The following is a 12,412-nucleotide window of genomic DNA, read 5'->3' as shown; positions in this document are numbered from 1 at the left end:
AAAAAAAAAAAAAAAATTACAATGAGATATCAGTTCACACATTTAAATTAAAAGTCAAAATATCCAGCAATGTCAATTGTTGGGAGATAATGTGGACCCCATGGGACAGCTGTACTCTTTGGATGAGTGGAAAGTAACTTGTCACAATGATTTTGGGGAACAATTTGGCAATGTCTAGAATACTTGAATATATTCCTATCTTATAACTGCATTTCCACGGCTAGACAAAATTTTGCATGAGTACATAGGTGATATAAAAAAAATATTTATAACAGAGTTGCTTATAACAGCAAATTTTGAAACAATATGAATAAAAGAATGCATAAACCATTTAAAATATATTATACAAGATGGGACGCTTTAAAATAGTTACAGAAATTAATGTCACCCATGTGACATCAATTTGTACAAACTTCACAAACATAATCCTGAATAACCAAAACTAAATTGCAAAAAAGTTCACATTAAGAAAAAAATATGTAAAAATGGTAATGACTTTACATGCAGAGAAGAAAATGAAAATACTTTTCAGCAGTATATATAACAGAATGTCAGATGGACTTTAAATCTCCTTATGCATTTAATTACATGGACATAAGCCAAATAATTTTTTGTGACGCCTCCAACTCATCCGTACTATGTTTTTGGCAGCACTAATGGGAGCTGTTTTATGAAGAATCCCATCAAAGCTATATATTTTTTTTTTTTGGTTCTCTCTCAGGTTTGTTGTGAAAAGCAGAAGTCTCCAAGCCAGGAAACTTTTTATTACAATTTTCATCTTTGGAATGCCTAAATTGTTCAAGAAAATTAAAACCAAAATATTGTCAAGTAATTCACAGTAAAAATAAAGAAAAACATTATTAATGTGGAGAAACTGTTTTCCTTTTTTCAGAAGTTAACTACCCATTTTTATTTCTGCAAAAACTCAATATAAAAATTATGATTATCTCTTCTCTTTTAGTATTTACATTTTAAAAATTAAACTTAATGAGAATACTATGCTTCCAGACACTTTCATGATTTTATTCATCTTTATGATAGATTAAATAAGACCACAAATTCTTTGTAGCAACTAGCATCAAGAGATAAAGTCTAATTCCTCATGCCTTGAATATTGGCTGGCCTTGTGACACCCTTTAACCAATAAAATATGCTGGAAATTATGTTGTGTGAGTTCAGTAGCTATGACCTCAAGAGGATTTACAGTATTTGCCTTTGCTCTATTAAATTACTGCTCTAAGACCATTGTATAAGGAAGCTGGTCTAGCCCAAAGAAAGACAAGAGACAACTGGGAGAACCAAGTTGTCACAGAGGAGAGACAGCACCAACTTTTGGATTAGGTGAGTGAAGCCATCTTGTACCTTATAGCTGAAGGGTAGCAGAATACACCACCCCCAAATATGCCACTTTGGCGTAGTGATTATTTTGAACTACAGGCACTTGAAAAACAGCAAATGCAGAGATAGCCTTACTATGAACTCCCCTGTCTAAAGACATATGTTTTAAAAGGAGCTCAGTTGTCTTAAATTCCCTCCCTGGGAGTTTAATCAACCAGAAAAGATTGCTTCTTATCACACCAGAGGAGACTAGAAGTCTACACCACACCCAGAAAAACTGTCACAAACTATCATGTCTTCCATCTGTTCTTCTAAGGGTCCATTTATGTTTCCAAAAAGTCATTTACTCTCCCCTAAGAGGCCTACATATTTCCTTTCCTTTCTCTCTTAAAATGACATTTAAGTCTAAATTCTGAGCTACCTTTCTGAATTATTTATTTTTTCTGGGTATCTCCCAGGTATTCATGATGTATACATTTTCATAACCTTATATTCATTTTTCCCTTTTTAATCTGTCTTTTATTACAGGGACTCAGTAATAACTAGAAGGGTAGGTGGAAAATTATTTTTTCTCCCTTACAGAGCCCAGTTTATCCTCCAGTATCCATTGAGGTCAGCCAGGTAAATCAGCAGGGAGATCACCTGCCAACCCACAGGTTGATGAGAAATGATAAATATTTGTGGTTTATGCCACTCACTGAGTTTTGGTGTGGTTTCTTTTGTACCAATAGTTAATAGTTATAGAAACTAGTACCTAGAAGTTGGGAGCTACTATAACAAAATCTTGAAATAATTGTGCCATTGATTTTAGGACTGGGTGACAGGAGAACTTGGAAAAGCAGTGAGAAATCTGTAAGCAAAGACAGGGAAGATGGCTGGAAAAGGTACTGTTGGAGGCTAGAGAAAGGGTAATCCAATGTGATGTTGTGGAAGAACAATTAACAAAAATATTGACTACAGGAACTGAAGGTAGAATATATACATAATAAACAGAAAACGATAGAGGACAAATACAGACAGAAAGTTGAGAATGCAGATTGGTTTAGAGTGCATAAGATATTGAAAGACAAAAAGAGCTGAGGGAGGAAATGATTTGCAATTAAAATTTAGAAACAATATAGAAGTCCCAGAGAGTGTGCTGGGTTGGAAGTAGCTGCTTCCATTCTGCCTAGCAGTAAAAAATCCTCAACATAAAATGAGCCCAAGGGACAAAGATGTCACCATGGCTGTGCCTATAAGATTTTTAAGACCTCTGAGAGATTTAAATCGGTGCCTCATTTACCTTCTCAGTCTGCCAAAAGTGTTTCTAAGGATCTTGAGGGCATTGTATCTCAGCAGTTTCAGACCCTTGAACAATGGGCTAACCTTCTGACTTGCTTTGGCCAATAGAAAATGATTCCAAGGCCTGGGCCTTAAGAGTGTTTGCGGCTGCCACTCTCAGCTGCCATGAGAATCACCATTTAGAAGCCAGTCAAAAATACTGTAGGATGGAAGGCTACATGGAGAAGAACTAAAATGACCCAACCAAAAGTCAGCTCTGACTGCCTAAAAATTAAGTTAGGCCATCTTGCATATTCTAGCCACAGCTAACCGTCCACCTGAATGCAGTTGCTTAAGAGAGCCTGGGTGAAATATCAAAGGAGCCACCAGCCAATTTACATATCACTGCAAAATAATAAAGTGCCTTTTTTTTTTTTTTTTTGGTATGCAACTCAGGATTGGAGGGGTTTGTTACAGAGTACTAATTGATAGTTAATAGTCTGATGTGATCTTCATCCCAGAAATCAGTGCAATGACTGCAAATGCAAATGCTAATAAGTTAACACAACTGGTAGTGCTACCGACATTTTTCTTTTTGCCTTTTTTTTAAACATCTTTATTGGAGTATAATTGCTTTACAATGGTGTGTTAGTTTCTGCTGTATCACAAAGTGAATCAGCTTTACGTATACATATATCCCCATATCTCCTCCCTCTTGCATCTCCCTCCCACCCTCCCTATCACACCCATCTATGTGGTCACAAAGCACCGAGCTGATCTCCCTGTGCTATGCAGTTGCTTCCCACTAACTATTTTACATTTGGTAGTGTATATATGTCCATGCCACCCTCTCACTTCGTCTCAGCTTACCCTTCTCCCTCCCCATGTCCTCTAGTCCATTCTCTACTGCTGCATCTTTATCCCTGTCCTGCCTGTAGGTTCTTCAGAACCTTTTTTTTTTTTTTTGGATTCCATATATATATGTGTTAGCAAACGATATTTGTTTTTCTCTTTCTGACTTACTTCACTGTGTATGACTGACTCTAGGTCCATCCACCTCACTACAAATAACTCACTTTCTTTTCTTTTTATGGCTGAGTAATATTCCATTGTATGTATGTGCCACATCTTCTTTATCCATTCATCTGTCAATGGACATTTAGGTTGCTTCCATGTCTTGGCTATTGTAAATAGTGCTGCAGTGAACATTGTGGTACATGAATTTTTGAATTATGATTTTCTCAGGGTATATGCTGAGTAGTGGGATGGCTGGGTCGTATGGTAGTTCTATTTTTAGTTTTTTTTGTTGTTGTGTTGTTTTTTGTGGTACGTGGGCCTCTCACTGCTATGGCCTCTCCCGTTGCAGCTCCGGATGCGCAGACCCAGTGACCACGGCTCACGGGCCCAGCCGCTCCGCGGCATGTGGGATCCTCCCGAACCAGGGTACGAACCCGTGTCCCCTGCATCGGCAGGCGGACTCTCAACAACTGAACCACCAGGGAAGCCCCTATTTTTAGTTTTTTAAGGAACCTCCATACTGTTCTCCATAGTGGCTGTATCAATTTACATTCCCACCAACAGTGCAAGAGGGTCCCCTTTTCTTCACACCCTCTCCATCATTTATTATTTGTAGATCTTTTGATGATGGCCATTCTGACTGGTGTGAGGTGATACCTCACTGTAGTTTTGATATGCATTTCTCTAATGGTTAGTGATGCTGAGCATCCTTTCATGTGTTTGTTGGCAGTCTATATATCTTCTTTGGAGAAATGTCTGTTTAGGTCTTCTGCCCATTTTTGGATTGGGTTGTTTGTTTTTTTGATATTGAGCTGCATGAGGTACTTATATATTTTGGAGATTAATCCTTTGTCAGCTGCTTTGTTTGCAAATATTTTCTCCCATTCTGAGGGTCATCTTTTCGTCTTGTTTATGGTTTCCTTTGGTGTGCAAAGGTTTTAAGTTCCATTGGGTCCCGTCTATGTTTTTTTTCTTTCCATTTCTCTAGGGGGTGGATCAAAAGGATCTTGCAGTGATTTATGTCATAGAGTATTTTGCCTATGTTTTCCTCTAAGAGTTTTATAGTGTCTGGCCTTACATTTAGGTCTTTAATCCATTTTGAGTTTATTTTTGTGTTTGGTGTTAGAGTGTATTCTAATTTCATTCTTTTACAGCTAATATAGCTGTCCAGTTTTCCCAGGACCACATTTTGAAGAAGCTGTCTTTTCTCCATTGTATATCCTTGCTTCCTTTATCAAAGATAAGGTGACCGTATGTGTGTGGGTTTATCTCTGGGCTTTCTATCCTGTTCCATTGATCTATATTTCTGTTTTTGTGCCAGTACCATATTGTCTTGATTACTGTAGCGTTGTAGTATAGTCTGAAGTAGGGAGCCTGGTTCCTGCAGTTCTGTTTTTCTTTCTCAAGGTTGCTTTGGCTCCTCCAGGTCTTTTGTGTTTCCATATAAATTGTGAAAATTTTTTCTTCTAATTCTGTAAAAAATGCCGTTAGTAGTTTGATAGGGGTTGCATTGAATTTGTAGATTGCTTTGGGGAGTATAGTCATTTTCACAATGTTGATTCTTCCAATCCAAGAATGTGGTATATCTCTCCATCTGTTTGTATCATCTTTAATTTCTTTCATCAGTGTCTTATATGTTTCTGCATCCAGGTCTTTTGCCTCCTTAGGTAGGTTTATTCCTAGGTGTTTTATTCTTTTTGTTCCAGTGGTAAATGGGAGTGTTTCCTTAATTTCCCTTTCAGATTTTTCATCATTATTGTATAGGAATGCAAGAGATTTCTGTACATTAATTTTTTATGCTGCTACTTTACCAGATTCATTGATTAGCTCTGGTAGTTTTCTGATAGGATATTTAGGATTCTCTATGTATAGTATCAAGTCATCTGCAAACAGTGACAGTTTTATTTCTACTTTTCCAATCTGGATTCCTTTTATTTCTTTTTCATCTCTGACTGCTGTGGCTAAAACTTTCAGAACTATGTTGGAAAATATTTGTGTGAGTGGACAACGCTGTCTTGTCCCTGATCTTAGTGGAAATGGTTTCAGTTTTTCACCATGGAGAACGATGTTGGCTGTGGGTTTGTCATATATGGCTTTTATTATGTGGAGGTAAGTTCCCTCTATGCCTACTTTCTGGAGGGTTTTTATCATAAATTGGTGTTGAATATTGTCAAAAGCTTTTTCTGCATCTATTGAGATTATCGTATGGTTTTTATCCTTCAATTTGCTAATATGATGTATCACATTGATTGATTTCCAAATATTGAAGAATCCTTGTATTCCTGGGATAAACCCCACTTGATCATGTTGTATGATCCTTTTAATGTGCTGTTGGATTCTGTTTGCTGGTACTTTGTTGAGGATTTTTGCATCTATGTTCATCAGTGATATTGGCGTGTAGTTTTCTTTTTTTTGACATCTTTGTCTGGTTTTGGTATCAGGATGGTGGTGGCCTCATACAGTGAGTTTGGGAGTGTTCCTTCCTCTGCTATATTTTGGAAGAATTTGAGAAGGATAGGTGTTAGTTCTTCTGTAAAGGTTTGATAGAATTCGACTGTGGAGCCATCTGGTCCTGGGCTTTTGTTTGTTGAAAGATGTTTAATCACAGTGTCAATTTTAGTGTTTCTGATTGGTCTGTTCATATGATTTGTTTCTCCCTGGTTCAGGCTTGGAAGGTTGTACTTTTCTAAGAATTTGTCCATTTCTTCCAGGGTGTCCATTTTATTGGCATATAGTTGCTTGTAGTAATCTCTCATAAGCTTTTGTATTTCTGCAGTGTCAGTTGTTACCTCTCCTTTTTCATTTCTAATTCTGTTGATTTCAGTCTTCTCCCTTTTTTTCTTGATGAGTCTGGCTAACGGTTAATCAATTTCCTTCATCTTCTCAATGAACAAGCTTTTAGTTTTATTGATCTTTGCTATCATTTCCTTCATTTCTTTTTCATTTCTTTCTTTTCTTATGATTTTTATGATTTCTTTCATTCTGCTAACTTTGGGTTATTTTTGTTCTTTTTCTTATTGCTTAAGTGTAAGGTTAGGTTGTTTATTTGAGATGTTTCTTGTTTCTTGAGGTAGGATTATATTGCTAGAAACTTTTCTCTTAGAACTACTTTTGCTGCATCCCATAGGTTTTATGTCATCATGTTTTCATTTTCATTGTTTCTAAGTATTTTTTGATTTCCTCTTTGATTTCTTCAGTGATGTCTTGATTATCTAGTAGTATATTGTTTAGCCTCCGTGTGTTTGTATTTTTACAGATATTCCTATAATTGATATCTAGTCTCATAGCATTGTGGTTGGAAAAGATACTTGATATGATTTCAATTTTCTTAAATTTACCAAGGCTTGATTTTTGACTCAAGATATGATCTATCCTGGAGAATGTTCCATGAGTACTTGAGAAGAAAGTGTATTCTGTTGATTTTGCATGGAATGTCTTATGAATATCATTCAGTCCATCCTGTTTAATGTGTCATTTAAAGTTTGTGTTTCCTTATTTATTTTCATTTGGATAATCTGTCCACTTGTGAAAGTGGGGTGATAAAGTCCCCCACTATGATTGTGTAACTGTTGTTTTCCCCTTTTATTGCTGTTAGCATTTGCCCTATGTATTGAGGTGCTCCTATGTTGGGTGCATAAATATTTACAATTGTTATACCTTCTTCTTGATTGATCCCTTGAACATTATATAGTGTCCTTCTTAGTCGCTTTTAAGCGACTTTATTTTAAAGTCTCTTTTGTCTGATATGAGAATTGCTACTCCAGCTTTTTTTGATTTCCATTTGAATGGAATATCTTTTTCCATCCCCTCATTTCAGTCTGTATGTGTCCCTAGGTCTGAAGTGGTCTCTTGTGGACAGCATATATATGAGTCTTATTTTGGTATCCATTTAGCCATTCTATGTCTTGTTTGGAGCATTTAATCCATTTACATTTAAGGTAATTATTGATATATATGTTCCTATTACCATTTTCTTAAGTGTTTTGGGTTTGTTATTGTAGGTCTTTTCCTTCTCTTGTGTTTCCTGCCTGGAAAAGTTCCTTTAGCATTTGTAGTAAAGCTGGTTTCGTGGTGCTGAATTCTCTTAGCTTTTGCTTGCCTCTAAAGGTTTTAATATCCCCGTTGAATCAGAATGAAATCCTTGCTGGGTAGAGTAATCTTGGTTGTTGGCTTTTCCCTTTCATCACTTTAGATATATTGGGCCACTCCCTTCTGGCTTGCGGAGTCTCTGCTGAAATATCAGCTGTTAACCTTATGAGGATTCCCTTGTATATTATGTGTTGCTTTTCTCTTGCTGCCTTTAATATTTTTTCTTTGTATTTAAGTTTTGATAGTTTGATTAATATGTGCTGGCATGTTTCACCTTGGATTTATCTTGTATGGGACTCTCTGCGCTTCCTGGTCTTGATTGACTATTTCCCATATTAGAGAAGTTTTCCAATATAATCTCTTCAAATTATTTTCTCAGTCCCTTTCTTTTTCTATTCTTCTTCTGGGACCTCTGTAGTTCGAATGTCGGTGTGTTTAATGATGTCCCAGAGTTCACTGACTGTATCCTCAATTCTTTTTATTCTTTTTTCTTTATTCTGCTCTGTGGAAGTTGTTTCCACTATTTTATCTTCCAGGTCACTTATCTGTTCTTCTGCCTCAGTCATTTTCTGCAACTGATTCCTTCTAGAGAATTTTTAATTTCATTTTTGTGTTGTTCATCATTGTTTGTTTGCTCTTTCATTCTTCTAGGTCCTTGATAAACGTTTCTTGTATTTTTCCCATTCTATTCCAAGACTTAGGATCCTCTTTACTATAATTACTCTGAATCCTTTTTCAGGTATACTGCTTATTTCCTCTTCATTTGTTTGGTCGGGTGGGTTTTTACCTTGCTCCTTCATCTGCTGTGTATTTCTCTGTGTTCTCATTTTGCTTGCCTTACTGTGTTTGGGGTCTCCTTTTTGCAGGCTGAGATTCATAGTTCCTGTTATTTTTAGTGTCTGCCCCCAGCGGGTAACGTTGGTTCAGTGGGTTGTGTAGGCTTCCTGGTGGAGGGGACTGGTGCCTGTGTCTGATGGATGAGGATGGATCTTGTCTTTCTGGTGGGCAGGACTGCATCTGGTGGTGTGTTTTGGGGTGTCTGTGAACTTATGACTGCTCAGGGGTGTGGTTGTGTTCCTGTCTTGCTAATTGTTTGGCATGGGGTGTCCAGTACTGGAGCTTGCTGGTCGTTGAGTTGAGCTGTGTCTTAGTTTTGCGTTGGAGATCTCTGGGGGAGCTCTCTCCGATTGATATTATGAGGGGCCACGAGGTCTCTGGTGGACCAGTCCTGGACTCAGCTCTCCCACCTCAGAGGCTCAGGCCTGACATCTGGCCAGAGCACCAAGACCCTGTCAACCACACGGCTCAGAAGGAAATGGAGAAAAGAAAAATAAATAAAATAAAGTTATTAAAATAAAAAATTTAAAAAGAATTATTAAAATAAAAAAATAAAAGTAATTTTAAAAAAGGAAAAAGGAAGAGAGAAACCAAACCAGGAAACAAATCCACCAATGATAACAAGTGCTAAACACTATAGTAAAAAAAATGTACAGACGGAAACCTAGGACAAATGGTGAAAGCAAACCTATACAGACAATATCACACAAAGAAGCATACACATATACACTGACAAAAAGAGAAAAAGGAAAAAAGAATATTTGTGTATATATATTAGAAAAAGGATGAAAGCCACCAAATCAGTAACCAAATCTACCAATGATAATAAGGTCTAAATACTAAACTAAGATAAACATATAAATCAGAAACTAGTCAGTTGCATACAGCAAACCCCAAGTCTACAGTTGCTCCCAAAGTTCACTGCCTCAGTTTGGGGATGATTTGTTGTCTACTGACATATTTCCCAGATGCAGGGACCATCAAGTTGACTGTGGAGATTTAATCCGCTGCTCCTGAGGGTGCATGGAGAGATTTCCCTTTCTCTTTGTTTGCATAGCTCCTGGAGTTCAGCTTTGGATTTGGCCCTGCCTCTGCATGTAGGTCGCCCTCTGGCATCTGTTGTTCACCCAGACAGGAGGGGGTTAAAGGAGTGGCTGAATAGGGGCTCTGGCTCACTCAGTCCAGGGGAAGGGAGGGGTATGGAATGTTGGGTGTGCCCGTGGCGGCAGAGGCCTGCATGAGGCTGCAACAGCCTGAGGCGTGCCGGGGAAGTTGTCCCTGGATCACAGGACCCTGGCAGTGGCAGGCTGCATAGGCTTCCAGGAGGGGAGGTGTGGATAGTGACCTGTGTTTGCACACAAGATTCTTGGTGGCTGCAGCAGCAGCCTTAGCATTTCACGCCCATCTCTGGTGTCTGAGCTGATAGCCGTGGCTCGTGCCCATCTCAGGATCTCATTTAGGTGGTGTTCTGAATCCCCTCTCCTGGTGCACCCCGAAACAATGGTCTCTTGCCTCTTAGGCAGTTCCAGGCTTTTCCCTGGACTCTCTCCTGGCTAGCTGTGGCACACTAGCCTCCTTTAGGCTGTGTTCACGCAGCCAACCCCAGTCCTCTCCCTGGGATCTGACTTCCCGAGGCTGAGCCTCAGCTCCCAGCCCCCACGTGCCCCGGCAGGTGAGCAGACAAGCCTCTCAGGCTGGTGAGTGCTGTGAAAAGGAGACCCCAAATGTAGTAAGATAAGCAAAATGAGAAGACAGAGAAAAACGCAGCAAATGAAGGAACAAGATAAAAACCCACCAGACCAAACAAATAAAGAGGAAATAGTCTACCTGAAAAAGAATTGAGAATAATTATATTAAAGATAGTCCAACATCTTGGAAATAGAATGGAGAATATACAAGAAACATTTATCAAGGACCTAGAAGAACTAAAGAGCAAACAAACAATGGTGAACAACACAATAAATGAAATTAAAAATTCTCTAGAAGGAATCAATAACAGAATAACTGAGGCAGAAGAACAGATAAGTGACCTAGAAAATAAAATAGTGGAAATAACTACCACAGAGCAGAATAAAGAAAAAAGAATGAAAAATAATTGAGAACAGACTCAGAGACCTCTTGGACAACATTAAAGATACCAACATTCGAATTATAGGGTACCAGAAGAAGAAGAGAAAATGAAAGGGAGAGAAAATATTTGAAGAGAGTATATTGGAAAACTTCTCTAATATGGGAAAGGAAATAGTCAACTAAGTCCAGGAAGCACAGAGATTCCCATACAGGATAAATCCAAGGAGAAACATGCCAAGACACATATTAATCAAACTATCAAAAGTAAATGCAAAGAAAAAATATTAAAAGCAGCAAGGGAAAAGCAACAAATAACATACTAGGGAATCCCCATAAGGTTAACAGCTGATCTTTCAGCAGACACTCTGCAAGCCAGAAGGGAGTGGCAGGACATATTTAAAGTGATGAAAGGGGAAAACCTACAACCAAGATTACTCTACCCAGCAAGGATCTCATTCAGATTTGACGGAGAAATTAAAACCTTTAGAGGCAAGCAAAAGCTAAGAGAATTCAGCACCACGAAACCAGCTTTACTACAAATGCTAAAGGAACTTTTCCAGGCAGGAAACACAAGAGAAGGAAAAGACCTACAATAACAAACCCAAAACACTTAAGAAAATGGTAATAGGAACATATATATCAATAATTACCTTAAATGTAAATGGATTAAATGCTCCAACCAAAAGACATAGACTGGCTGAATGGATATAAAAAGAAGATCCATATATATGCTGTCCACAAGAGACCCACTTCAGACCTAGGGACACATATAGACTGAAAGTGAGGGGATGGAAAAAGATATTCCATGTAAATGGAAATCAAAAGAAAGCTGGAGTAGCAATTCTCATATCAGACAAAATAGACTTTAAATTAAAGACTATTACAAGAGACAAAGAAAGACACTACATAATCATCCAGGGATGAATCCAAGAAGAAGATACAACAACTGTAAATATTTATGCACCCAACTCAATACATAAGGCAAATGCTAACAGCCATAAAAGGGGAAATCGACAGTAACACAATAATAGTAGGGGACTTTAACACCCCACTTTCACCAATGGACAGATCATCCAAAATGAAAATAAATAAGGAAACACAAGCTTTAAATGATACATTAAACAAGATGGATTTAACTGCCCAAAAATGGGGAGATGACCTAAATAGACATTCTCCAAAGAAGATACACAGATTGGCAACAAACACATGAAAGGATGCTCAACATCACTAATCATTAGAGAAATGCAAATCAAAACTACAATGAGGGGCTTCCCTGGTGGCGCAGTGGTTGAGAGTCCGCCTGCCGATGCAGGGGACGCGGGTTCGTGCCCCGGTTCAGGAGGATCCCACATGCCGCGGAGTGGCTGGGCCCGTGAGCCATGGCCGCTGAGCCTGCACGTCCGGAGCCTGTGCTCTGCAACGGGAGAGGCCACAGCAGTGAGAGGCCCGCGTACCACAAAAAGAAAACTACAGTGAGGTATCACCTCACACCAGTCAGAATGGCCATCATCAAAAAATCTGCAAACAATAAATGCTGGAGCGGGTGTGGAGAAAAGGGTGCCCTCTTGCATTGTTGGTGGGAATATAAATTGATACAGCCACTATGGAGAACAGTATGGAGGTTCCTTAAAAAACTAAAAATTGAACTACCATATGACCCAGTAATCCCACTACTGGGCATATACCCTGAGAAAGCCATAGTTCAAAAAGAGTCATGTACCACCATGGTCATTGGAGCACTATTTACAATAGCCAGGACATGGAAGCAACCTAAGTGTCCATTGACAGATGAATGGATAAA

This window comes from Globicephala melas, chromosome 10, assembly GCF_963455315.2.
Source record: "Globicephala melas chromosome 10, mGloMel1.2, whole genome shotgun sequence".
Taxonomy (NCBI): domain Eukaryota; kingdom Metazoa; phylum Chordata; class Mammalia; order Artiodactyla; family Delphinidae; genus Globicephala; species Globicephala melas.
This window is presented reverse-complemented; position numbering follows the sequence as displayed.